The sequence below is a fragment of the Ovis canadensis genome, chromosome 18 (genome assembly GCF_042477335.2).
Source record: "Ovis canadensis isolate MfBH-ARS-UI-01 breed Bighorn chromosome 18, ARS-UI_OviCan_v2, whole genome shotgun sequence".
In the NCBI taxonomy this organism is placed as follows: domain Eukaryota; kingdom Metazoa; phylum Chordata; class Mammalia; order Artiodactyla; family Bovidae; genus Ovis; species Ovis canadensis.
Window position 1 is genome coordinate 9,057,300 of NC_091262.1, and position 27,297 is coordinate 9,084,596.

Consider the following 27,297-nt stretch of genomic DNA (forward strand, 5'->3'; position numbering starts at 1 on the left):
GGGGGTGAAGGACCCTTTGGAAGTTCCAGTGGTTAGATGTGATTGGCCTCGAGAAGCCTCAGCGGAAATGGGCCTCATCTCGCCTGGAGGGCAAAACCTCCTGGATTTTCTCGAGTTGCGGCAGGTGCTCTCGACTTACGACGGGGACCTCAGGGAACCGCTCTGGTGGCCTCAGGAAAGGCCAGTCCCCATGCGAGTTCCTCGGGGGCGTCTCGGGATTCCTCTCCCTTCGATGCCGGGGCCTAAGACCTTGTGTGGAGTCGGGGACGGAACCTGAGGATTCCTCTCCAGTGCTGACATGGATCTTGGGGTACTTCTGGAGTCTCCCCAGGGGAGTCAGTCCTCGTCTCGAATGCGGGCATGCACTTGCGCTTTCCTCCAGAGCGGTAGCAGCAGTGTCACGCAGTCCGCCGCGTGGATCAAAGGATCTATGTTTTTCCCTGGAGTCTTTCCCACGAGGCTTTCCCACGAGGCTTTCCCACAGGGCTGTCCCACGTGCACACGTGGTGGGAGTCGATCCTCGGCTTGAACGTCAAGGCAGTGCAGGGAAAACAGGTTCCTCTGGAATGGACTGACACATCTGGGGGACTCTTGGAATGGTGGAATGACCTTGGAGTTCCTCTCGCCTTTCCTGTGGAGAGCGCCTCCTCTTGAGATGCGACGGGAACGCCGGGAATTCTTTCCCTACAAAACAGGGAAAGGATCCCTCATCTCGAGCTAGGAGGCGGAAACGGGGCTCCCCTGGATGTGTGCGGGACCCACGTGCTTCCTCTCGAGTGGAGACGGGTATGTCGGGGAACTTCTTGAGTTGCAGCAAGGGTGTGAAGGACCCTTTGGAAGTTCCAGTGGTTAGATGTGATTGGCCTCGAGAAGCCTCAGCGGAAATGGGCCTCATCTCGCCTGGAGGGCAAAACCTCCTGGATTTTCTCGAGTTGCGGCAGGTGCTCTCGACTTACGACGGGGACCTCAGGGACCCGCTCTGGTGGCCTCAGGAAAGGCCAGTCCCCATGCGAGTTCCTCGGGGGCCTCTCGGGATTCCTCTCCCGTCAATGCCGGGGCCTAAGACCTTGTGTGGAGTCGGGGCCGGAACCTGAGGATTCCTCTCCAGTGCTGACATGGATCTTGGGGTACTTCTGGAGTCTCCCCAGGGGAGTCAGTCCTCGTCTCGAATGCGGGCATACACTTGAGCTTTCCTCCAGAGCGGTAGCAGCAGTGTCACGCAGTCCGCCGCGTGGATCAAAGGATCTATGGTTTTCCCTCGAGTCTTTCCCACGAGGCTTTCCCACGAGGCTTTCCCACAGGGCTGTCCCACGTGCACACGTGGTGGGAGTCGATCCTCGGCTTGAACGTCAAGGCAGTGCAGGGAAAACAGGTTCCTCTGGAATGGACTGACACATCTGGGGGACTCTTGGAATGGTGGCATGACCCTGGAGTTCCTCTCGCCTTTCCTGTGGAGAGCGCCTCCTCTTGAGATGCGACGGGAACGCCGGGAATTCTTTCCCTACGAAACAGGGAAAGGATCCCTCATCTCGAGCTAGGAGGCGGAAACGGGGCTCCCCTGGATGTGTGCGGGACACCACGTGCTTCCTCTCGAGTGCAGACGGGTATGTCGGGGAATTTCTTGAGTTGCAGCAAGGGTGTGAAGGACCCTTTGGAAGTTCCAGTGGTTAGATGTGATTGGCCTCGAGAAGCCTCAGCGGAAATGGGCCTCATCTCGCCTGAAGGGCAAAACCTCCTGGATTTTCTCGAGTTGCGGCAGGTGCTCTCGACTTACGACGGGGACCTCAGGGACCCGCTCTGGTGGCCTCAGGAAAGGCCAGTCCCCATGCGAGTTCCTCGGGGGCCTCTCCGGATTCCTCTCCCGTCGATGCCGGGGCCTAAGACCTTGTGTGGAGTCGGGGCCGGAACCTGAGGATTCCTCTCCAGTGCTGACATGGATCTTGGGGTACTTCTGGAGTCTCCCCAGGGGAGTCAGTCCTCGTCTCAAATGCGGGCATGCACTTGCGCTTTCCTCCAGAGCGGTAGCAGCAGTGTCACGCAGTCCGCCGCGTGGATCAAAGGATCTATGGTTTTTCCTCGAGTCTTTCCCACGAGGCTTTCCCACGAGGCTTTCCCACAGGGCTGTCCCACGTGCACACGTGGTGGGAGTCGATCCTCGGCTTGAACGTCAAGGCAGTGCAGGGAAAACAGGTTCCTCTGGAATGGACTGACACATCTGGGGGACTCTTGGAATGGTGTCACGACCCTGGAGTTCCTCTCGCCTTTCCTGTGGAGAGCGCCTCCTATTGAGATGCGACGGGAACGCCGGGAATTCTTTCCCTACGAAACAGGGAAAGGATCCTTCATCTGGAGGTAGGAGGCGGAAACGGGGCTCCCCTGGATGTGTGCGGGACCCCACGTGCTTCCTCTCGAGTGGAGACGGGTATGTCTGGGAACTTCTTGAGTTGCAGCAATGGTGTGAAGGACCTTTTGGAAGTTCCAGTGGTTAGATGTTATTGGCCTCGAGAAGCCTCAGCGGAAATGGGCCTCATCACGCCTGTAGGGCAAAACCTCCAGGATTTTCTCGAGTTGCGGCAGGTGCTCTCGACTTACGACGGGGACCTCAGGGACCCGCTCTGGTGGCCTCAGGAAAGGCCAGTCCCCATGCGAGTTCCTCGGGGGCCTCTCGGGATTCCTCTCCCGTCGATGCCGGGGCCTAAGACCTTGTGTGGAGTCGGGGCCGGAACCTGAGGATTCCTCTCCAGTGCTGACATGGATCTTGGGGTACTTCTGGAGTCTCCCCAGGGGAGTCAGTCCTCGTCTCGAATGCGGGCATGCACTTGCGCTTTCCTCCAGAGCGGTAGCAGCAGTGTCACGCAGTCCGCCGCGTGGATCAAAGGATCTATGGTTTTCCCTCGAGTCTTTCCCACGAGGCTTTCCCACGAGGCTTTCCCACAGGGCTGTCAAAAGTGCACACGTGGTGGGAGTCGATCCTCGGCTTGAACGTCAAGGCAGTGCAGGGAAAACAGGTTCCTCTGGAATGGACTGAAACATCTGGGGGACTCTTGGAATGGTGGCACGACCCTGGAGTTCCTCTCGCCTTTCCTGTGGAGAGCGCCTCCTCTTGAGATGCGACGGGAACGCCGGGAATTCTTTCCCTACGAAACAGGGAAAGGATCCCTCATCTCGAGCTAGGAGGCGGAAACGGGGCTCCCCTGGATGTGTGCGGGACCCCACGTGCTTCCTCTCGAGTGGAGACGGGTATGTCGGGGAACTTCTTGAGTTGCAGCAATGGTGTGAAGGACCCTTTGGAAGTTGTAGTGGTTAGAAGTGATTGGCCTCGAGAAGCCTCAGCGGAAACGGGCCTCATCTCGCCTGGAGGGCAAAACCTCCTGGATTTTCTCGAGTTGCGGCAGGTGCTCTCGACTTACGACGGGGACCTCAGGGACCCGCTCTGGTGGCCTCAGGAAAGGCCAGTCCCCATGCGAGTTCCTCGGGGGCCTCTCGGGATTCCTCTCCCGTCGATGCCGGGGCCTAAGACCTTGTGTGGAGTCGGGGCCGGAACCTGAGGATTCCTCTCCAGTGCTGACATGGATCTTGCGGTACTTCTGGAGTCTCCCCAGGGGAGTCAGTCCTCGTCTCGAATGCGGGCATGCACTTGCGCTTTCCTCCAGAGCGGTAGCAGCAGTGTCACGCAGTCCGCCGCGTGGATCAAAGGATCTATGGTTTTCCCTCGAGTCTTTCCCACGAGGCTTTCCCACGAGGCTTTCCCACAGGGCTGTCCCACGTGCACACGTGGTGGGAGTCGATCCTCGGCTTGAACGTCAAGGCAGTGCAGGGAAAACAGGTTCCTCTGGAATGGACTGACACATCTGGGGGACTCTTGGAATGGTGGCGCGACCCTGGAGTTCCTCTCGCCTTTCCTGTGGAGAGCGCCTCCTCTTGAGATGCGACGGGAACGCCGGGAATTCTTTCCCTACGAAACAGGGAAAGGATCCCTCATCTCGAGCTAGGAGGCGGAAACGGGGCTCCCCTGGATGTGTGCGGGACCCCACGTGCTTCCTCTCGAGTGGAGACGGGTATGTCGGGGAACTTCTTGAGTTGCAGCAAGGGTGTGAAGGACCCTTTTGAAGTTCCAGTGGTTAGACGTGATTGGCCTCGAGAAGCCTCAGCGGAAATGGGCCTCATCTCGCCTGGAGGGCAAAACCTCCTGGATTTTCTCGAGTTGCGGCAGGTGCTCTCGACTTACGATGGGGACCTCAGAGACCCGCTCTGGTGGCCTCAGGAAAGGCCAGTCCCCATGCGAGTTCCTCGGGGGCCTCTCGGGATTCCTCTCCCGTCGATGAGGGGCCTAAGACCTTGTGTGGAGTCGGGGCCGGAACCTGAGGATTCCTCTCCAGTGCTGACATGGATCTTGGGGTACTTCTGGAGTCTCCCCAGGGGAGTCAGTCCTCGTCTCGAATGCGGGCATGCACTTGCGCTTTCCTCCAGAGCGATAGCAGCAGTGTCATGCAGTCCGCCGCGTGGATCAAAGGATCTATGGTTTTCCCTCGAGTCTTTCCCACGAGGCTTTCCCACGAGGCTTTCCCACAGGGCTGTCCCACGTGCACACGTGGTGGAAGTCGATCCTCGGCTTGAACGTCAAGGCAGTGCAGGGAAAAAAGGTTCCTCTGGAATGGACTGACACATCTGCGGGACTCTTGGAATGGTGTCACGACCCTGGAGTTCTTCTCGCCTTTCCTATGGAGAGCGCCTCCTCTTGAGATGCGACGGGAACGCCGGAATTCTTTCCCTATGAAACCGGGAAAGAATCCCTCATCTCGAGCTAGGAGGCGGAAACGGGGCTCCCCTGGATGTGTGCGGGAACCCACGTGCTTCCTCTCGAGTGGAGACGGGTATGTCGGGGAACTTCTTGAGTTGCAGCAAGGGTGTGAAGGACCCTTTGGAATTTCCAGTGGTTAGATGTGATTTTCCTCGAGAAGCCTCAGCGGAAATGGGCCTCATCTCGCCTGGAGGGCAAAACCTCATGGATTTTCTCGAGTTGCGGCAGGTGCTCTCGACTTACGACGGGGACCTCAGGGACCCGCTCTGGTGGCCTCAGGAAAGGCCAGTCCCCATGCGAGTTCCACGGGGGCCTCTCGGGATTCCTCTCCCATCGATGCCGGGGCCTAAGACCTTGTGTGGAGTCAGGTCCGTAACCTGAGGATTCCTCTCCAGTGCTGACATGGATCTTGGGGTACTTCTGGAGTCTCCCCAGGGGAGTCAGTCCTCTTCTCGAATGCGGGCATGCACTTGCGCTTTCCTTCACAGCGGTAACAGCAGTGTCACGCAGTCCGCCGCTTGGATCAAAGGATCTATGGTTTTCCCTCGAGTCTTTCCCACGAGGCTTTCCCACGAGGCTTTCCCACAGGGCTGTCCCACGTGCACACGTGGTGGGAGTCGATCCTCGGCTTGAACGTCAAGGCAGTGCAGGGAAAACAGGTTCCTCTGGAATGGACTGACACATCTGGGGGTCTCTTGGAATGGTGCCACGACCCTGGAGTTCCTCTCGCCTTTCCTGTGGAGAGCGCCACCTCTTCGGGAACGCCGGGAATTCTTTCCCTACGAAACAGGGAAAGGATCCCTCATCTCGAGCTAGGAGGCGGAAACGGGGCTCCCCTGGATGTGTGCGGGACCCCACTTGCTTCCTCTCCAGTGGAGACGGGTATGTCGCGGAACTTCTTGAGTTGCAGCAAGGGTGTGAAGGACCCTTTGGAAGTTCCAGTGGTTAGATGTGATTGGCCTCGAGAAGCCTCAGCGGAAATGGGCCTCATCTCGCCTGGAGGGCAAAACCTCCTGGATTTTCTCGAGTTGCGGCAGGTGCTCTCGACTTACGACGGGGACCTCATGGAACCGCTCTGGTGGCCTCAGGAAAGGCCAGTCCCCATGCGAGTTCCTCGGGGGCGTCTCGGGATTCCTCTCCCTTCGATGCCGGGGCCTAAGACCTTGTGTGGAGTCGGGGACGGAACCTGAGGATTCCTCTCCAGTGCTGACATGGATCTTGGGGTACTTCTGGAGTCTCCCCAGGGGAGTCAGTCCTCGTCTCGAATGCGGGCATGCACTTGCGCTTTCCTCCAGAGCGGTAGCAGCAGTGTCACGCAGTCCGCCGCGTGGATCAAAGGATCTATGTTTTTCCCTGGAGTCTTTCCCACGAGGCTTTCCCACGAGGCTTTCCCACAGGGCTGTCCCACGTGCACACGTGGTGGGAGTCGATCCTCGGCTTGAACGTCAAGGCAGTGCAGGGAAAACAGGTTCCTCTGGAATGGACTGACACATCTGGGGGACTCTTGGAATGGTGGAATGACCTTGGAGTTCCTCTCGCCTTTCCTGTGGAGAGCGCCTCCTCTTGAGATGCGACGGGAACGCCGGGAATTCTTTCCCTACGAAACAGGGAAAGGATCCCTCATCTCGAGCTAGGAGGCGGAAACGGGGCTCCCCTGGATGTGTGCGGGACCCACGTGCTTCCTCTCGAGTGGAGACGGGTATGTCGGGGAACTTCTTGAGTTGCAGCAAGGGTGTGAAGGACCCTTTGGAAGTTCCAGTGGTTAGATGTGATTGGCCTCGAGAAGCCTCAGCGGAAATGGGCCTCATCTCGCCTGGAGGGCAAAACCTCCTGGATTTTCTCGAGTTGCGGCAGGTGCTCTCGACTTACGACGGGGACCTCAGGGACCCGCTCTGGTGGCCTCAGGAAAGGCCAGTCCCCATGCGAGTTCCTCGGGGGCCTCTCGGGATTCCTCTCCCGTCAATGCCGGGGCCTAAGACCTTGTGTGGAGTCGGGGCCGGAACCTGAGGATTCCTCTCCAGTGCTGACATGGATCTTGGGGTACTTCTGGAGTCTCCCCAGGGGAGTCAGTCCTCGTCTCGAATGCGGGCATACACTTGAGCTTTCCTCCAGAGCGGTAGCAGCAGTGTCACGCAGTCCGCCGCGTGGATCAAAGGATCTATGGTTTTCCCTCGAGTCTTTCCCACGAGGCTTTCCCACGAGGCTTTCCCACAGGGCTGTCCCACGTGCACACGTGGTGGGAGTCGATCCTCGGCTTGAACGTCAAGGCAGTGCAGGGAAAACAGGTTCCTCTGGAATGGACTGACACATCTGGGGGACTCTTGGAATGGTGGCATGACCCTGGAGTTCCTCTCGCCTTTCCTGTGGAGAGCGCCTCCTCTTGAGATGCGACGGGAACGCCGGGAATTCTTTCCCTACGAAACAGGGAAAGGATCCCTCATCTCGAGCTAGGAGGCGGAAACGGGGCTCCCCTGGATGTGTGCGGGACACCACGTGCTTCCTCTCGAGTGCAGACGGGTATGTCGGGGAATTTCTTGAGTTGCAGCAAGGGTGTGAAGGACCCTTTGGAAGTTCCAGTGGTTAGATGTGATTGGCCTCGAGAAGCCTCAGCGGAAATGGGCCTCATCTCGCCTGAAGGGCAAAACCTCCTGGATTTTCTCGAGTTGCGGCAGGTGCTCTCGACTTACGACGGGGACCTCAGGGACCCGCTCTGGTGGCCTCAGGAAAGGCCAGTCCCCATGCGAGTTCCTCGGGGGCCTCTCCGGATTCCTCTCCCGTCGATGCCGGGGCCTAAGACCTTGTGTGGAGTCGGGGCCGGAACCTGAGGATTCCTCTCCAGTGCTGACATGGATCTTGGGGTACTTCTGGAGTCTCCCCAGGGGAGTCAGTCCTCGTCTCAAATGCGGGCATGCACTTGCGCTTTCCTCCAGAGCGGTAGCAGCAGTGTCACGCAGTCCGCCGCGTGGATCAAAGGATCTATGGTTTTTCCTCGAGTCTTTCCCACGAGGCTTTCCCACGAGGCTTTCCCACAGGGCTGTCCCACGTGCACACGTGGTGGGAGTCGATCCTCGGCTTGAACGTCAAGGAAGTGCAGGGAAAACAGGTTCCTCTGGAATGGACTGACACATCTGGGGGACTCTTGGAATGGTGTCACGACCCTGGAGTTCCTCTCGCCTTTCCTGTGGAGAGCGCCTCCTATTGAGATGCGACGGGAACGCCGGGAATTCTTTCCCTACGAAACAGGGAAAGGATCCTTCATCTGGAGGTAGGAGGCGGAAACGGGGCTCCCCTGGATGTGTGCGGGACCCCACGTGCTTCCTCTCGAGTGGAGACGGGTATGTCTGGGAACTTCTTGAGTTGCAGCAATGGTGTGAAGGACCTTTTGGAAGTTCCAGTGGTTAGATGTTATTGGCCTCGAGAAGCCTCAGCGGAAATGGGCCTCATCACGCCTGTAGGGCAAAACCTCCAGGATTTTCTCGAGTTGCGGCAGGTGCTCTCGACTTACGACGGGGACCTCAGGGACCCGCTCTGGTGGCCTCAGGAAAGGCCAGTCCCCATGCGAGTTCCTCGGGGGCCTCTCGGGATTCCTCTCCCGTCGATGCCGGGGCCTAAGACCTTGTGTGGAGTCGGGGCCGGAACCTGAGGATTCCTCTCCAGTGCTGACATGGATCTTGGGGTACTTCTGGAGTCTCCCCAGGGGAGTCAGTCCTCGTCTCGAATGCGGGCATGCACTTGCGCTTTCCTCCAGAGCGGTAGCAGCAGTGTCACGCAGTCCGCCGCGTGGATCAAAGGATCTATGGTTTTCCCTCGAGTCTTTCCCACGAGGCTTTCCCACGAGGCTTTCCCACAGGGCTGTCAAACGTGCACACGTGGTGGGAGTCGATCCTCGGCTTGAACGTCAAGGCAGTGCAGGGAAAACAGGTTCCTCTGGAATGGACTGAAACATCTGGGGGACTCTTGGAATGGTGGCACGACCCTGGAGTTCCTCTCGCCTTTCCTGTGGAGAGCGCCTCCTCTTGAGATGCGACGGGAACGCCGGGAATTCTTTCCCTACGAAACAGGGAAAGGATCCCTCATCTCGAGCTAGGAGGCGGAAACGGGGCTCCCCTGGATGTGTGCGGGACCCCACGTGCTTCCTCTCGAGTGGAGACGGGTATGTCGGGGAACTTCTTGAGTTGCAGCAATGGTGTGAAGGACCCTTTGGAAGTTGTAGTGGTTAGAAGTGATTGGCCTCGAGAAGCCTCAGCGGAAACGGGCCTCATCTCGCCTGGAGGGCAAAACCTCCTGGATTTTCTCGAGTTGCGGCAGGTGCTCTCGACTTACGACGGGGACCTCAGGGACCCGCTCTGGTGGCCTCAGGAAAGGCCAGTCCCCATGCGAGTTCCTCGGGGGCCTCTCGGGATTCCTCTCCCGTCGATGCCGGGGCCTAAGACCTTGTGTGGAGTCGGGGCCGGAACCTGAGGATTCCTCTCCAGTGCTGACATGGATCTTGCGGTACTTCTGGAGTCTCCCCAGGGGAGTCAGTCCTCGTCTCGAATGCGGGCATGCACTTGCGCTTTCCTCCAGAGCGGTAGCAGCAGTGTCACGCAGTCCGCCGCGTGGATCAAAGGATCTATGGTTTTCCCTCGAGTCTTTCCCACGAGGCTTTCCCACGAGGCTTTCCCACAGGGCTGTCCCACGTGCACACGTGGTGGGAGTCGATCCTCGGCTTGAACGTCAAGGCAGTGCAGGGAAAACAGGTTCCTCTGGAATGGACTGACACATCTGGGGGACTCTTGGAATGGTGGCGCGACCCTGGAGTTCCTCTCGCCTTTCCTGTGGAGAGCGCCTCCTCTTGAGATGCGACGGGAACGCCGGGAATTCTTTCCCTACGAAACAGGGAAAGGATCCCTCATCTCGAGCTAGGAGGCGGAAACGGGGCTCCCCTGGATGTGTGCGGGACCCCACGTGCTTCCTCTCGAGTGGAGACGGGTATGTCGGGGAACTTCTTGAGTTGCAGCAAGGGTGTGAAGGACCCTTTTGAAGTTCCAGTGGTTAGACGTGATTGGCCTCGAGAAGCCTCAGCGGAAATGGGCCTCATCTCGCCTGGAGGGCAAAACCTCCTGGATTTTCTCGAGTTGCGGCAGGTGCTCTCGACTTACGATGGGGACCTCAGAGACCCGCTCTGGTGGCCTCAGGAAAGGCCAGTCCCCATGCGAGTTCCTCGGGGGCCTCTCGGGATTCCTCTCCCGTCGATGAGGGGCCTAAGACCTTGTGTGGAGTCGGGGCCGGAACCTGAGGATTCCTCTCCAGTGCTGACATGGATCTTGGGGTACTTCTGGAGTCTCCCCAGGGGAGTCAGTCCTCGTCTCGAATGCGGGCATGCACTTGCGCTTTCCTCCAGAGCGATAGCAGCAGTGTCATGCAGTCCGCCGCGTGGATCAAAGGATCTATGGTTTTCCCTCGAGTCTTTCCCACGAGGCTTTCCCACGAGGCTTTCCCACAGGGCTGTCCCACGTGCACACGTGGTGGAAGTCGATCCTCGGCTTGAACGTCAAGGCAGTGCAGGGAAAAAAGGTTCCTCTGGAATGGACTGTCACATCTGCGGGACTCTTGGAATGGTGTCACGACCCTGGAGTTCTTCTCGCCTTTCCTATGGAGAGCGCCTCCTCTTGAGATGCGACGGGAACGCCGGAATTCTTTCCCTATGAAACCGGGAAAGAATCCCTCATCTCGAGCTAGGAGGCGGAAACGGGGCTCCCCTGGATGTGTGCGGGAACCCACGTGCTTCCTCTCGAGTGGAGACGGGTATGTCGGGGAACTTCTTGAGTTGCAGCAAGGGTGTGAAGGACCCTTTGGAATTTCCAGTGGTTAGATGTGATTTTCCTCGAGAAGCCTCAGCGGAAATGGGCCTCATCTCGCCTGGAGGGCAAAACCTCATGGATTTTCTCGAGTTGCGGCAGGTGCTCTCGACTTACGACGGGGACCTCAGGGACCCGCTCTGGTGGCCTCAGGAAAGGCCAGTCCCCATGCGAGTTCCACGGGGGCCTCTCGGGATTCCTCTCCCATCGATGCCGGGGCCTAAGACCTTGTGTGGAGTCAGGGCCGTAACCTGAGGATTCCTCTCCAGTGCTGACATGGATCTTGGGGTACTTCTGGAGTCTCCCCAGGGGAGTCAGTCCTCTTCTCGAATGCGGGCATGCACTTGCGCTTTCCTTCACAGCGGTAACAGCAGTGTCACGCAGTCCGCCGCTTGGATCAAAGGATCTATGGTTTTCCCTCGAGTCTTTCCCACGAGGCTTTCCCACGAGGCTTTCCCACAGGGCTGTCCCACGTGCACACGTGGTGGGAGTCGATCCTCGGCTTGAACGTCAAGGCAGTGCAGGGAAAACAGGTTCCTCTGGAATGGACTGACACATCTGGGGGTCTCTTGGAATGGTGCCACGACCCTGGAGTTCCTCTCGCCTTTCCTGTGGAGAGCGCCACCTCTTCGGGAACGCCGGGAATTCTTTCCCTACGAAACAGGGAAAGGATCCCTCATCTCGAGCTAGGAGGCGGAAACGGGGCTCCCCTGGATGTGTGCGGGACCCCACTTGCTTCCTCTCCAGTGTAGACGGGTATGTCGCGGAACTTCTTGAGTTGCAGCAAGGGTGTGAAGGACCCTTTGGAAGTTCCAGTGGTTAGATGTGATTGGCCTCGAGAAGCCTCAGCGGAAATGGGCCTCATCTCGCCTGGAGGGCAAAACCTCCTGGATTTTCTCGAGTTGCGGCAGGTGCTCTCGACTTACGACGGGGACCTCAGGGAACCGCTCTGGTGGCCTCAGGAAAGGCCAGTCCCCATGCGAGTTCCTCGGGGGCGTCTCGGGATTCCTCTCCCTTCGATGCCGGGGCCTAAGACCTTGTGTGGAGTCGGGGACGGAACCTGAGGATTCCTCTCCAGTGCTGACATGGATCTTGGGGTACTTCTGGAGTCTCCCCAGGGGAGTCAGTCCTCGTCTCGAATGCGGGCATGCACTTGCGCTTTCCTCCAGAGCGGTAGCAGCAGTGTCACGCAGTCCGCCGCGTGGATCAAAGGATCTATGTTTTTCCCTGGAGTCTTTCCCACGAGGCTTTCCCACGAGGCTTTCCCACAGGGCTGTCCCACGTGCACACGTGGTGGGAGTCGATCCTCGGCTTGAACGTCAAGGCAGTGCAGGGAAAACAGGTTCCTCTGGAATGGACTGACACATCTGGGGGACTCTTGGAATGGTGGAATGACCTTGGAGTTCCTCTCGCCTTTCCTGTGGAGAGCGCCTCCTCTTGAGATGCGACGGGAACGCCGGGAATTCTTTCCCTACGAAACAGGGAAAGGATCCCTCATCTCGAGCTAGGAGGCGGAAACGGGGCTCCCCTGGATGTGTGCGGGACCCACGTGCTTCCTCTCGAGTGGAGACGGGTATGTCGGGGAACTTCTTGAGTTGCAGCAAGGGTGTGAAGGACCCTTTGGAAGTTCCAGTGGTTAGATGTGATTGGCCTCGAGAAGCCTCAGCGGAAATGGGCCTCATCTCGCCTGGAGGGCAAAACCTCCTGGATTTTCTCGAGTTGCGGCAGGTGCTCTCGACTTACGACGGGGACCTCAGGGACCCGCTCTGGTGGCCTCAGGAAAGGCCAGTCCCCATGCGAGTTCCTCGGGGGCCTCTCGGGATTCCTCTCCCGTCGATGCCGGGGCCTAAGACCTTGTGTGGAGTCGGGGCCGGAACCTGAGGATTCCTCTCCAGTGCTGACATGGATCTTGGGGTACTTCTGGAGTCTCCCCAGGGGAGTCAGTCCTCGTCTCGAATGCGGGCATACACTTGAGCTTTCCTCCAGAGCGGTAGCAGCAGTGTCACGCAGTCCGCCGCGTGGATCAAAGGATCTATGGTTTTCCCTCGAGTCTTTCCCACGAGGCTTTCCCACGAGGCTTTCCCACAGGGCTGTCCCACGTGCACACGTGGTGGGAGTCGATCCTCGGCTTGAACGTCAAGGCAGTGCAGGGAAAACAGGTTCCTCTGGAATGGACTGACACATCTGGGGGTCTCTTGGAATGGTGCCACGACCCTGGAGTTCCTCTCGCCTTTCCTGTGGAGAGCGCCACCTCTTCGGGAACGCCGGGAATTCTTTCCCTACGAAACAGGGAAAGGATCCCTCATCTCGAGCTAGGAGGCGGAAACGGGGCTCCCCTGGATGTGTGCGGGACCCCACTTGCTTCCTCTCGAGTGGAGACGGGTATGTCGCGGAACTGCTTGAGTTGCAGCAAGGGTGTGAAGGACCCTTTGGAAGTTCCAGTGGTTAGATGTGATTAGCCTCGAGAAGCCTCAGCGGAAATGGGCCTCATCTCGCCTGGAGGGCAAAACCTCCTGGATTTTCTCGAGTTGCGGCACGTTCTATCGACTTATGACGGGGACCTCAGGGACCCGCTCTGGTGGCCTCAGGAAAGGCCAGTCCCCATGCGAGTTCCTCGGGGGCCTCTCGGGATTCCTCTCCCGTCAATGCCAGGGCCTAAGACCTTGCGTGGAGTCGGGGCCGGAACCTCAGGATTCCTCTCCAGTGCTGACATGGATCTTGGGGTACTTCTGGAGTCTCCCCAGGGGAGTCAGTCCTCCTCTCGAATGCGGGCATGCACTTGCGCTTTCCTCCAGAGCGGTAACATCAGTGTCACGCAGTCCGCCGCGTGGATCAAAGGATCTATGGTTTTCCCTCGACTCTTTCCCACGAGGCTTTCCCACGAGGCTTTCCCACAGGGCTGTCAGACGTGCACACGTGGTGGGAGTCGATCCTCGGCTTGAACGTCAAGGCAGTGCAGGGAAAACAGGTTCCTCTGGAATGGACTGACATATCTGGGCGTCTCTTAGAATGGTGCCACGACCCTGGAGTTCCTCTCACCTTTCCTGTGGAGAGCGCCACCTCTTGAGATGTGATGGGAACGCCGGGAATTCTTTCCCTGCGAAACAGGGAAAGGATCCCTCATCTCGAGCTAGGAGGCGGAAACGGGGCTCCCCTGGATGTGTGCGGGACCCCACGTGCTTCCTCTCGAGTGGAGACGGGTATGTCGGGGAACTTCTTGAGTTGCAGCAAGGGTGTGAAGGACCCTTTGGAAGTTCCAGTGGTTAGATGTGATTAGCCTCGAGAAGCCTCAGCGGAAATGGGCCTCATCTCGCCTGGAGGGCAAAACCTCCTGTATTTCCTCGAGTTGCGGCATTTGCTCTCGACTTACGATGGGGACCTCAGGGACCCGCTCTGGTGGCCTCAGGAAAGGCCAGTCCCCATGCGAGTTCCTCGGGGGACTCTCGGGATTCCTCTCCCGTCGATACCGGGGCCTAAGACCTTGTGTGGAGTCGGGACCGGAACCTGAGGATTCCTCTCCAGTGCTGACATGGATCTTGGGGTATTTCTGGAGTCTCCCCAGGGGAGTCAGTGCTCGTCTCGAATGCGGGCATGCACTTGCGCTTTCCTCCAGAGCGGTAGCAGCAGTGTCACGCAGTCCGTCGCGTGGATCAAAGGATCTATGGTTTTCCTCGAGTATTTCCCAGGAGGCTTTCCCACGAGGTTTTACCACAGGGCGGTCCCACGTGCACACGTGGTGGGAGTCGATCCTCGGCTTGAACGTCAAGGCAGTGCAGGGAAAACAGGTTCCTCTGGAATAGAGTGACACAACTGGGGGACTCTTGGAATGGTGGCAAGACCCTGGAGTTCCTCTCGCCTTTCCTGTGGAGGGCGCCTCCTCTTGAGATGCGACGGGAACACCGGGAATTCTTTCCCTACGAAACAGGGAAAGGATCCCTCATCTCGAGCTAGGAGGCGGAAACGGGGCTCCCCTGGATGTGTGCGGGACCCTCGTGCTTCCTCTCGAGTGGAGACGGGTATGTCGGGGAACTTCTTGAGTTGCAGCAAGGGTGTGAAGGACCCTTTGGAAGTTCCAGTGGTTAGATGTGATTAGCCTCGAGAAGCCTCAGCGGAAATGGGCCTCATCTCGCCTGGAGGGCAAAACCTCCGGGATTTTCTCGAGTTGCGGCAGGTGCTTGCGTCTTACGACGGGGACCTCAGGGACCCGCTCTGGTGGCCTCAGGAAAGGCCAGTCCCCATGCGAGTTCCTCGGGGGCCTCTCGGGATTCCTCTCCCGTCGATGCTGGTGCCTAAGACCTTGTGTGGAGTCGGGGCCGGAACCTGAGGATTCCTCTCCAGTGCTGACATGGATCTTGGGGTTCTTCTGGAGTCTCCCCAGGGGAGTCAGTCCTCGTCTCGAATGCGGTCATGCACTTGCGCTTTCCTCCAGAGCGGTAGCAGCAGTGTCACGCAGTCCGCCGCGTGGATCAAAGGATCTATGGTTTTCCCTCGAGTCTTTCCCACGAGGCTTTCCCACGAGGCTTTCCCACAGGGCTGCCCCACGTGCACACGTGCTGGGAGTCGATCCTCGGCTTGAACGTTAAGGCAGTGCAGGGAAAACAGGTTCCTCTGGATTGGACTGACACATCTGGGGGACTCTTGGAATGTTGGCACGACCCTGGAGTTCCTCTCGCCTTTGCTGTGGAGTGCGCCTCCTCTTGAGATGCGACGGGAACGCCGGGAATTCTTTCCCTACGAAACAGGGAAAGGATCCCTCATCTCGAGCTAAGAGGAGGAAACGGGGCTCCCCTGGATGTGTGCGGGACCTTCGTGCTTCCTCTCGAGTGGAGACGGGTATGTCGGGGAACTTCGTGAGTTGGAGCAAGGGTGTGAAGGACCCTTTGGAAGTTCCAGTGGTTAGATGTGATTAGCCTCGAGAAGCCTCAGCGGAAATGGGCCTCATCTCGCCTGGAGGGCAAAACCTCCTGGATTTTCTCGAGTTGCGGCAGGTGCTCTCGACTTACGACGGGGACCTCAGGGACCCGCTCTGGTGGCCTCAGGAAAGGCCAGTCCCCATGCGAGTTCCTCGGGGGCCTCTCGGGACTCCTCTCCCGTCGATGCCGGGGCCTATGCCCTTGTGGGGAGTCGGGGCCGGATCCTGAGGATTCCTCTCCAGTGCTGACATGGACCTTGGGGTACTTCTGGAGTCTCCCCAGGGGAGTCAGTGCTCGTCTCGAATGCGGGCATGCACTTGCGCTTTCCTCCAGAGCGGTAGCAGCAGTGTCACGCAGTCCGCCGCGTAGATCAAAGGATCTATGGTTTTCCCTCGAGTCTTTCCCACGAGGCTTTCCCACCAGGCTTTCCCCCAGGGCGGTCCCACGTGCACACGTGGTGGGAGTCGATCCTTGGCTTGAACGTCGAGGCAGTGCAGGGAAAACAGGTTCCTCTGGAATGGACTGACACATCTGGGGGACTCTTGGAATGGTGGCACGACCCTGGAGTTCCTCTCGCCTTTCCTGTGGAGAGCGCCTCCTCTTGAGATGCGACGGGAACGCCGGGAATTCTTTCCCTACGAAACAGGGAAAGGATCCCTCATCTCGAGCTAGGAGGCGGAAACGGGGCTCCCCTGGATGTGTGCTGGACCCTCGTGCTTCCTCTCGAGTGGAGACGGGTATGTCGGGGAACTTCGTGAGTTGCAGCAAGGGTGTGAAGGACCCTTTGGAAGTTCCAGTGGTTAGACGTGATTAGCCTCGAGAAGCCTCAGCGGAAATGTGCCTCATCTCGCCTGGAGGGCAAAACCTCCTGGATTTTCTCGAGTTGCGGCAGGTGCTCGCGACTTACGAAGGGGACCTCAGGGACCCGCTCTGGTGGCCTCAGGAATGGCCAGTCCCCATGCGAGTTCCTCGGGGGCCTCTCGGGATTCCTCTCCCGTCGATGCCGGGGCCTAAGACCTTGTGTGGAGTCGGGGCCGGAACCTGAGGATTCCTCTCAAGTGCTGACATGGATCTTGGGGTACTTCTGGAGTCTCCCCAGGGGAGTCAGTCCTCGTCTCGAATGCGGGCATGCACTTGCGCTTTCCTCCAGAGCGATAGCAGCAGTGTCATGCAGTCCGCCGCGTGGATCAAAGGATCTATGGTTTTCCCTCGAGTCTTTCCCACGAGGCTTTCCCACGAGGCTTTCCCACAGGGCTGTCCCACGTGCACACGTGGTGGAAGTCGATCCTCGGCTTGAACGTCAAGGCAGTGCAGGGAAAAAAGGTTCCTCTGGAATGGACTGACACATCTGCGGGACTCTTGGAATGGTGTCACGACCCTGGAGTTCTTCTCGCCTTTCCTATGGAGAGCGCCTCCTCTTGAGATGCGACGGGAACGCCGGAATTCTTTCCCTATGAAACCGGGAAAGAATCCCTCATCTCGAGCTAGGAGGCGGAAACGGGGCTCCCCTGGATGTGTGCGGGAACCCACGTGCTTCCTCTCGAGTGGAGACGGGTATGTCGGGGAACTTCTTGAGTTGCAGCAAGGGTGTGAAGGACCCTTTGGAATTTCCAGTGGTTAGATGTGATTTTCCTCGAGAAGCCTCAGCGGAAATGGGCCTCATCTCGCCTGGAGGGCAAAACCTCCTGGATTTTCTCGAGTTGCGGCAGGTGCTCTCGACTTACGACGGGGACCTCAGGGACCCGCTCTGGTGGCCTCAGGAAAGGCCAGTCCCCATGCGAGTTCCACGGGGGCCTCTCGGGATTCCTCTCCCATCGATGCCGGGGCCTAAGACCTTGTGTGGAGTCAGGGCCGGAACCTGAGGATTCCTCTCCAGTGCTGACATGGATCTTGGGGTACTTCTGGAGTCTCCCCAGGGGAGTCAGTCCTCTTCTCGAATGCGGGCATGCACTTGCGCTTTCCTTCACAGCGGTAACAGCAGTGTCACGCAGTCCGCCGCTTGGATCAAAGGATCTATGGTTTTCCCTCGAGTCTTTCCCACGAGGCTTTCCCACGAGGCTTTCCCACAGGGCTGTCCCACGTGCACACGTGGTGGGAGTCGATCCTCGGCTTGAACGTCAAGGCAGTGCAGGGAAAACAGGTTCCTCTGGAATGGACTGACACATCTGGGGGTCTCTTGGAATGGTGCCACGACCCTGGAGTTCCTCTCGCCTTTCCTGTGGAGAGCGCCACCTCTTCGGGAACGCCGGGAATTCTTTCCCTACGAAACAGGGAAAGGATCCCTCATCTCGAGCTAGGAGGCGGAAACGGGGCTCCCCTGGATGTGTGCGGGACCCCACTTGCTTCCTCTCGAGTGGAGACGGGTATGTCGCGGAATTTCTTGAGTTGCAGCAAGGGTGTGAAGGACCCTTTGGAAGTTCCAGTGGTTAGATGTGATTGGCCTCGAGAAGCCTCAGCGGAAATGGGCCTCATCTCGCCTGGAGGGCAAAACCTCCTGGATTTTCTCGAGTTGCGGCAGGTGCTCTCGACTTACGACGGGGACCTCAGGGAACCGCTCTGGTGGCCTCAGGAAAGGCCAGTCCCCATGCGAGTTCCTCGGGGGCGTCTCGGGATTCCTCTCCCTTCGATGCCGGGGCCTAAGACCTTGTGTGGAGTCGGGGACGGAACCTGAGGATTCCTCTCCAGTGCTGACATGGATCTTGGGGTACTTCTGGAGTCTCCCCAGGGGAGTCAGTCCTCGTCTCGAATGCGGGCATGCACTTGCGCTTTCCTCCAGAGCGGTAGCAGCAGTGTCACGCAGTCCGCCGCGTGGATCAAAGGATCTATGTTTTTCCCTGGAGTCTTTCCCACGAGGCTTTCCCACGAGGCTTTCCCACAGGGCTGTCCCACGTGCACACGTGGTGGGAGTCGATCCTCGGCTTGAACGTCAAGGCAGTGCAGGGAAAACAGGTTCCTCTGGAATGGACTGACACATCTGGGGGACTCTTGGAATGGTGGAATGACCTTGGAGTTCCTCTCGCCTTTCCTGTGGAGAGCGCCTCCTCTTGAGATGCGACGGGAACGCCGGGAATTCTTTCCCTACGAAACAGGGAAAGGATCCCTCATCTCGAGCTAGGAGGCGGAAACGGGGCTCCCCTGGATGTGTGCGGGACCCACGTGCTTCCTCTCGAGTGGAGACGGGTATGTCGGGGAACTTCTTGAGTTGCAGCAAGGGTGTGAAGGACCCTTTGGAAGTTCCAGTGGTTAGATGTGATTGGCCTCGAGAAGCCTCAGCGGAAATGGGCCTCATCTCGCCTGGAGGGCAAAACCTCCTGGATTTTCTCGAGTTGCGGCAGGTGCTCTCGACTTACGACGGGGACCTCAGGGACCCGCTCTGGTGGCCTCAGGAAAGGCCAGTCCCCATGCGAGTTCCTCGGGGGCCTCTCCGGATTCCTCTCCCGTCCATGCCGGGGCCTAAGACCTTGTGTGGAGTCGGGGCCGGAACCTGAGGATTCCTCTCCAGTGCTGACATGGATCTTGGGGTACTTCTGGAGTCTCCCCAGGGGAGTCAGTCCTCGTCTCGAATGCGGGCATGCACTTGCGCTTTCCTCCAGAGCGGTAGCAGCAGTGTCACGCAGTCCGCCGCGTGGATCAAAGGATCTATGGTTTTCCCTCGAGTCTTTCCCACGAGGCTTTCCCACGAGGCTTTCCCACAGGGCTGTCCCACGTGCACACGTGGTGGGAGTCGATCCTCGGCTTGAACGTCAAGGAAGTGCAGGGAAAACAGGTTCCTCTGGAATGGACTGACACATCTGGGGGACTCTTGGAATGGTGTCACGACCCTGGAGTTCCTCTCGCCTTTCCTGTGGAGAGCGCCTCCTCTTGAGATGCGACGGGAACGCCGGGAATTCTTTCCCTACGAAACAGGGAAAGGATCCCTCATCTCGAGGTAGGAGGCGGAAACGGGGCTCCCCTGGATGTGTGCGGGACACCACGTGCTTCCTCTCGAGTGGAGACGGGTATGTCGGGGACCTTCTTGAGTTGCAGCAAGGGTGTGAAGGACCCTTTGGAAGCTCCAGTGGTTAAATGTGATTGGCCTCGAGAAGCCTCAGCGGAAATGGGCCTCATCTCGCCTGGAGGGCAAAACCTCCTGGATTTTCTCGAGTTGCGGCAGGTGCTCTCGACTTACGACGGGGACCTCAGGGACCCGCTCTGGTGGCCTCAGGAAAGGCCAGTCCCCATGCGAGTTCCTCGGGGGCCTCTCGGGATTCCTCTCCCGTCGATGCCGGGGCCTAAGACCTTGTGTGGAGTCGGGGCCGGAACCTGAGGATTCCTCTCCAGTGCTGACATGGATCTTGCGGTACTTCTGGAGTCTCCCCAGGGGAGTCAGTCCTCGTCTCGAATGCGGGCATGCACTTGCGCTTTCCTCCAGAGCGGTAGCAGCAGTGTCACGCAGTCCGCCGCGTGGATCAAAGGATCTATGGTTTTCCCTCGAGTCTTTCCCACGAGGCTTTCCCACGAGGCTTTCCCACAGGGCTGTCCCACGTGCACACGTGGTGGGAGTCGATCCTCGGCTTGAACGTCAAGGCAGTGCAGGGAAAACAGGTTCCTCTGGAATGGACTGACACATCTGGGGGACTCTTGGAATGGTGGCGCGACCCTGGAGTTCCTCTCGCCTTTCCTGTGGAGAGCGCCTCCTCTTGAGATGCGACGGGAACGCCGGGAATTCTTTCCCTACGAAACAGGGAAAGGATCCCTCATCTCGAGCTAGGAGGCGGAAACGGGGCTCCCCTGGATGTGTGCGGGACCCCACGTGCTTCCTCTCGAGTGGAGACGGGTATGTCGGGGAACTTCTTGAGTTGCAGCAAGGGTTTGAAGGACCCTTTTGAAGTTCCAGTGGTTAGACGTGATTGGCCTCGAGAAGCCTCAGCGGAAATGGGCCTCATCTCGCCTGGAGGGCAAAACCTCCTGGATTTTCTCGAGTTGCGGCAGGTGCTCTCGACTTACGATGGGGACCTCAGAGACCCGCTCTGGTGGCCTCAGGAAAGGCCAGTCCCCATGCGAGTTCCTCGGGGGCCTCTCGGGATTCCTCTCCCGTCGATGAGGGGCCTAAGACCTTGTGTGGAGTCGGGGCCGGAACCTGAGGATTCCTCTCCAGTGCTGACATGGATCTTGGGGTACTTCTGGAGTCTCCCCAGGGGAGTCAGTCCTCGTCTCGAATGCGGGCATGCACTTGCGCTTTCCTCCAGAGCGATAGCAGCAGTGTCATGCAGTCCGCCGCGTGGATCAAAGGATCTATGGTTTTCCCTCGAGTCTTTCCCACGAGGCTTTCCCACGAGGCTTTCCCACAGGGCTGTCCCACGTGCACACGTGGTGGAAGTCGATCCTCGGCTTGAACGTCAAGGCAGTGCAGGGAAAAAAGGTTCCTCTGGAATGGACTGACACATCTGCGGGACTCTTGGAATGGTGTCACGACCCTGGAGTTCTTCTCGCCTTTCCTATGGAGAGCGCCTCCTCTTGAGATGCGACGGGAACGCCGGAATTCTTTCCCTACGAAACAGGGAAAGGATCGCTCATCTCGAGCTAGGAGGCGGAAACGGGGCTCCCCTGGATGTGTGCGGGACACCACGTGCTTCCTCTCGAGTGCAGACGGGTATGTCGGGGAATTTCTTGAGTTGCAGCAAGGGTGTGAAGGACCCTTTGGAAGTTCCAGTGGTTAGATGTGATTGGCCTCGAGAAGCCTCAGCGGAAATGGGCCTCATCTCGCCTGAAGGGCAAAACCTCCTGGATTTTCTCGAGTTGCGGCAGGTGCTCTCGACTTACGACGGGGACCTCAGGGACCCGCTCTGGTGGCCTCAGGAAAGGCCAGTCCCCATGCGAGTTCCTCGGGGGCCTCTCCGGATTCCTCTCCCGTCCATGCCGGGGCCTAAGACCTTGTGTGGAGTCGGGGCCGGAACCTGAGGATTCCTCTCCAGTGCTGACATGGATCTTGGGGTACTTCTGGAGTCTCCCCAGGGGAGTCAGTCCTCGTCTCGAATGCGGGCATGCACTTGCGCTTTCCTCCAGAGCGGTAGCAGCAGTGTCACGCAGTCCGCCGCGTGGATCAAAGGATCTATGGTTTTCCCTCGAGTCTTTCCCACGAGGCTTTCCCACGAGGCTTTCCCACAGGGCTGTCCCACGTGCACACGTGGTGGGAGTCGATCCTCGGCTTGAACGTCAAGGAAGTGCAGGGAAAACAGGTTCCTCTGGAATGGACTGACACATCTGGGGGACTCTTGGAATGGTGTCACGACCCTGGAGTTCCTCTCGCCTTTCCTGTGGAGAGCGCCTCCTATTGAGATGCGACGGGAACGCCGGGAATTCTTTCCCTACGAAACAGGGAAAGGATCCTTCATCTGGAGGTAGGAGGCGGAAACGGGGCTCCCCTGGATGTGTGCGGGACCCCACTTGCTTCCTCTCGAGTGGAGACGGGTATGTCTGGGAACTTCTTGAGTTGCAGCAATGGTGTGAAGGACCTTTTGGAAGTTCCAGTGGTTAGATGTTATTGGCCTCGAGAAGCCTCAGCGGAAATGGGCCTCATCACGCCTGTAGGGCAAAACCTCCAGGATTTTCTCGAGTTGCGGCAGGTGCTCTCGACTTACGACGGGGACCTCAGGGACCCGCTCTGGTGGCCTCAGGAAAGGCCAGTCCCCATGCGAGTTCCTCGGGGGCCTCTCGGGATTCCTCTCCCGTCGATGCCGGGGCCTAAGACCTTGTGTGGAGTCGGGGCCGGAACCTGAGGATTCCTCTCCAGTGCTGACATGGATCTTGGGGTACTTCTGGAGTCTCCCCAGGGGAGTCAGTCCTCGTCTCGAATGCGGGCATGCACTTGCGCTTTCCTCCAGAGCGGTAGCAGCAGTGTCACGCAGTCCGCCGCGTGGATCAAAGGATCTATGGTTTTCCCTCGAGTCTTTCCCACGAGGCTTTCCCACGAGGCTTTCCCACAGGGCTGTCAAACGTGCACACGTGGTGGGAGTCGATCCTCGGCTTGAACGTCAAGGCAGTGCAGGGAAAACAGGTTCCTCTGGAATGGACTGAAACATCTGGGGGACTCTTGGAATGGTGGAATGACCTTGGAGTTCCTCTCGCCTTTCCTGTGGAGAGCGCCTCCTCTTGAGATGCGACGGGAACGCCGGGAATTCTTTCCCTACGAAACAGGGAAAGGATCCCTCATCTCGAGCTAGGAGGCGGAAACGGGGCTCCCCTGGATGTGTGCGGGACCCACGTGCTTCCTCTCGAGTGGAGACCGGTATGTCGGGGAACTTCTTGAGTTGCAGCAAGGGTGTGAAGGACCCTTTGGAAGTTCCAGTGGTTAGATGTGATTGGCCTCGAGAAGCCTCAGCGGAAATGGGCCTCATCTCGCCTGGAGGGCAAAACCTCCTGGATTTTCTCGAGTTGCGGCAGGTGCTCTCGACTTACGACGGGGACCTCAGGGACCCGCTCTGGTGGCCTCAGGAAAGGCCAGTCCCCATGCGAGTTCCTCGGGGGCCTCTCGGGATTCCTCTCCCGTCGATGCCGGGGCCTAAGACCTTGTGTGGAGTCGGGGCCGGAACCTGAGGATTCCTCTCCAGTGCTGACATGGATCTTGGGGTACTTCTGGAGTCTCCCCAGGGGAGTCAGTCCTCGTCTCGAATGCGGGCATACACTTGAGCTTTCCTCCAGAGCGGTAGCAGCAGTGTCACGCAGTCCGCCGCGTGGATCAAAGGATCTATGGTTTTCCCTCGAGTCTTTCCCACGAGGCTTTCCCACGAGGCTTTCCCACAGGGCTGTCCCACGTGCACACGTGGTGGGAGTCGATCCTCGGCTTGAACGTCAAGGCAGTGCAGGGAAAACAGGTTCCTCTGGAATGGACTGACACATCTGGGGGACTCTTGGAATGGTGGCATGACCCTGGAGTTCCTCTCGCCTTTCCTGTGGAGAGCGCCTCCTCTTGAGATGCGACGGGAACGCCGGGAATTCTTTCCCTACGAAACAGGGAAAGGATCCCTCATCTCGAGCTAGGAGGCGGAAACGGGGCTCCCCTGGATGTGTGCGGGACACCACGTGCTTCCTCTCGAGTGCAGACGGGTATGTCGGGGAATTTCTTGAGTTGCAGCAAGGGTGTGAAGGACCCTTTGGAAGTTCCAGTGGTTAGATGTGATTGGCCTCGAGAAGCCTCAGCGGAAATGGGCCTCATCTCGCCTGAAGGGCAAAACCTCCTGGATTTTCTCGAGTTGCGGCAGGTGCTCTCGACTTACGACGGGGACCTCAGGGACCCGCTCTGGTGGCCTCAGGAAAGGCCAGTCCCCATGCGAGTTCCTCGGGGGCCTCTCCGGATTCCTCTCCCGTCCATGCCGGGGCCTAAGACCTTGTGTGGAGTCGGGGCCGGAACCTGAGGATTCCTCTCCAGTGCTGACATGGATCTTGGGGTACTTCTGGAGTCTCCCCAGGGGAGTCAGTCCTCGTCTCGAATGCGGGCATGCACTTGCGCTTTCCTCCAGAGCGGTAGCAGCAGTGTCACGCAGTCCGCCGCGTGGATCAAAGGATCTATGGTTTTCCCTCGAGTCTTTCCCACGAGGCTTTCCCACGAGGCTTTCCCACAGGGCTGTCCCACGTGCACACGTGGTGGGAGTCGATCCTCGGCTTGAACGTCAAGGAAGTGCAGGGAAAACAGGTTCCTCTGGAATGGACTGACACATCTGGGGGACTCTTGGAATGGTGTCACGACCCTGGAGTTCCTCTCGCCTTTCCTGTGGAGAGCGCCTCCTCTTGAGATGCGACGGGAACGCCGGGAATTCTTTCCCTACGAAACAGGGAAAGGATCCCTCATCTCGAGGTAGGAGGCGGAAACGGGGCTCCCCTGGATGTGTGCGGGACACCACGTGCTTCCTCTCGAGTGGAGACGGGTATGTCGGGGACCTTCTTGAGTTGCAGCAAGGGTGTGAAGGACCCTTTGGAAGCTCCAGTGGTTAAATGTGATTGGCCTCGAGAAGCCTCAGCGGAAATGGGCCTCATCTCGCCTGGAGGGCAAAACCTCCTGGATTTTCTCGAGTTGCGGCAGGTGCTCTCGACTTACGACGGGGACCTCAGGGACCCGCTCTGGTGGCCTCAGGAAAGGCCAGTCCCCATGCGAGTTCCTCGGGGGCCTCTCGGGATTCCTCTCCCGTCGATGCCGGGGCCTAAGACCTTGTGTGGAGTCGGGGCCGGAACCTGAGGATTCCTCTCCAGTGCTGACATGGATCTTGCGGTACTTCTGGAGTCTCCCCAGGGGAGTCAGTCCTCGTCTCGAATGCGGGCATGCACTTGCGCTTTCCTCCAGAGCGGTAGCAGCAGTGTCACGCAGTCCGCCGCGTGGATCAAAGGATCTATGGTTTTCCCTCGAGTCTTTCCCACGAGGCTTTCCCACGAGGCTTTCCCACAGGGCTGTCCCACGTGCACACGTGGTGGGAGTCGATCCTCGGCTTGAACGTCAAGGCAGTGCAGGGAAAACAGGTTCCTCTGGAATGGACTGACACATCTGGGGGACTCTTGGAATGGTGGCGCGACCCTGGAGTTCCTCTCGCCTTTCCTGTGGAGAGCGCCTCCTCTTGAGATGCGACGGGAACGCCGGGAATTCTTTCCCTACGAAACAGGGAAAGGATCCCTCATCTCGAGCTAGGAGGCGGAAACGGGGCTCCCCTGGATGTGTGCGGGACCCCACGTGCTTCCTCTCGAGTGGAGACGGGTATGTCGGGGAACTTCTTGAGTTGCAGCAAGGGTGTGAAGGACCCTTTTGAAGTTCCAGTGGTTAGACGTGATTGGCCTGGAGAAGCCTCAGCGGAAATGGGCCTCATCTCGCCTGGAGGGCAAAACCTCCTGGATTTTCTCGAGTTGCGGCAGGTGCTCTCGACTTACGATGGGGACCTCAGAGACCCGCTCTGGTGGCCTCAGGAAAGGCCAGTCCCCATGCGAGTTCCTCGGGGGCCTCTCGGGATTCCTCTCCCGTCGATGAGGGGCCTAAGACCTTGTGTGGAGTCGGGGCCGGAACCTGAGGATTCCTCTCCAGTGCTGACATGGATCTTGGGGTACTTCTGGAGTCTCCCCAGGGGAGTCAGTCCTCGTCTCGAATGCGGGCATGCACTTGCGCTTTCCTCCAGAGCGATAGCAGCAGTGTCATGCAGTCCGCCGCGTGGATCAAAGGATCTATGGTTTTCCCTCGAGTCTTTCCCACGAGGCTTTCCCACGAGGCTTTCCCACAGGGCTGTCCCACGTGCACACGTGGTGGAAGTCGATCCTCGGCTTGAACGTCAAGGCAGTGCAGGGAAAAAAGGTTCCTCTGGAATGGACTGACACATCTGCGGGACTCTTGGAATGGTGTCACGACCCTGGAGTTCTTCTCGCCTTTCCTATGGAGAGCGCCTCCTCTTGAGATGCGACGGGAACGCCGGAATTCTTTCCCTACGAAACAGGGAAAGGATCGCTCATCTCGAGCTAGGAGGCGGAAACGGGGCTCCCCTGGATGTGTGCGGGACACCACGTGCTTCCTCTCGAGTGCAGACGGGTATGTCGGGGAATTTCTTGAGTTGCAGCAAGGGTGTGAAGGACCCTTTGGAAGTTCCAGTGGTTAGATGTGATTGGCCTCGAGAAGCCTCAGCGGAAATGGGCCTCATCTCGCCTGAAGGGCAAAACCTCCTGGATTTTCTCGAGTTGCGGCAGGTGCTCTCGACTTACGACGGGGACCTCAGGGACCCGCTCTGGTGGCCTCAGGAAAGGCCAGTCCCCATGCGAGTTCCTCGGGGGCCTCTCCGGATTCCTCTCCCGTCCATGCCGGGGCCTAAGACCTTGTGTGGAGTCGGGGCCGGAACCTGAGGATTCCTCTCCAGTGCTGACATGGATCTTGGGGTACTTCTGGAGTCTCCCCAGGGGAGTCAGTCCTCGTCTCGAATGCGGGCATGCACTTGCGCTTTCCTCCAGAGCGGTAGCAGCAGTGTCACGCAGTCCGCCGCGTGGATCAAAGGATCTATGGTTTTCCCTCGAGTCTTTCCCACGAGGCTTTCCCACGAGGCTTTCCCACAGGGCTGTCCCACGTGCACACGTGGTGGGAGTCGATCCTCGGCTTGAACGTCAAGGAAGTGCAGGGAAAACAGGTTCCTCTGGAATGGACTGACACATCTGGGGGACTCTTGGAATGGTGTCACGACCCTGGAGTTCCTCTCGCCTTTCCTGTGGAGAGCGCCTCCTATTGAGATGCGACGGGAACGCCGGGAATTCTTTCCCTACGAAACAGGGAAAGGATCCTTCATCTGGAGGTAGGAGGCGGAAACGGGGCTCCCCTGGATGTGTGCGGGACCCCACTTGCTTCCTCTCGAGTGGAGACGGGTATGTCTGGGAACTTCTTGAGTTGCAGCAATGGTGTGAAGGACCTTTTGGAAGTTCCAGTGGTTAGATGTTATTGGCCTCGAGAAGCCTCAGCGGAAATGGGCCTCATCACGCCTGTAGGGCAAAACCTCCAGGATTTTCTCGAGTTGCGGCAGGTGCTCTCGACTTACGACGGGGACCTCAGGGACCCGCTCTGGTGGCCTCAGGAAAGGCCAGTCCCCATGCGAGTTCCTCGGGGGCCTCTCGGGATTCCTCTCCCGTCGATGCCGGGGCCTAAGACCTTGTGTGGAGTCGGGGCCGGAACCTGAGGATTCCTCTCCAGTGCTGACATGGATCTTGGGGTACTTCTGGAGTCTCCCCAGGGGAGTCAGTCCTCGTCTCGAATGCG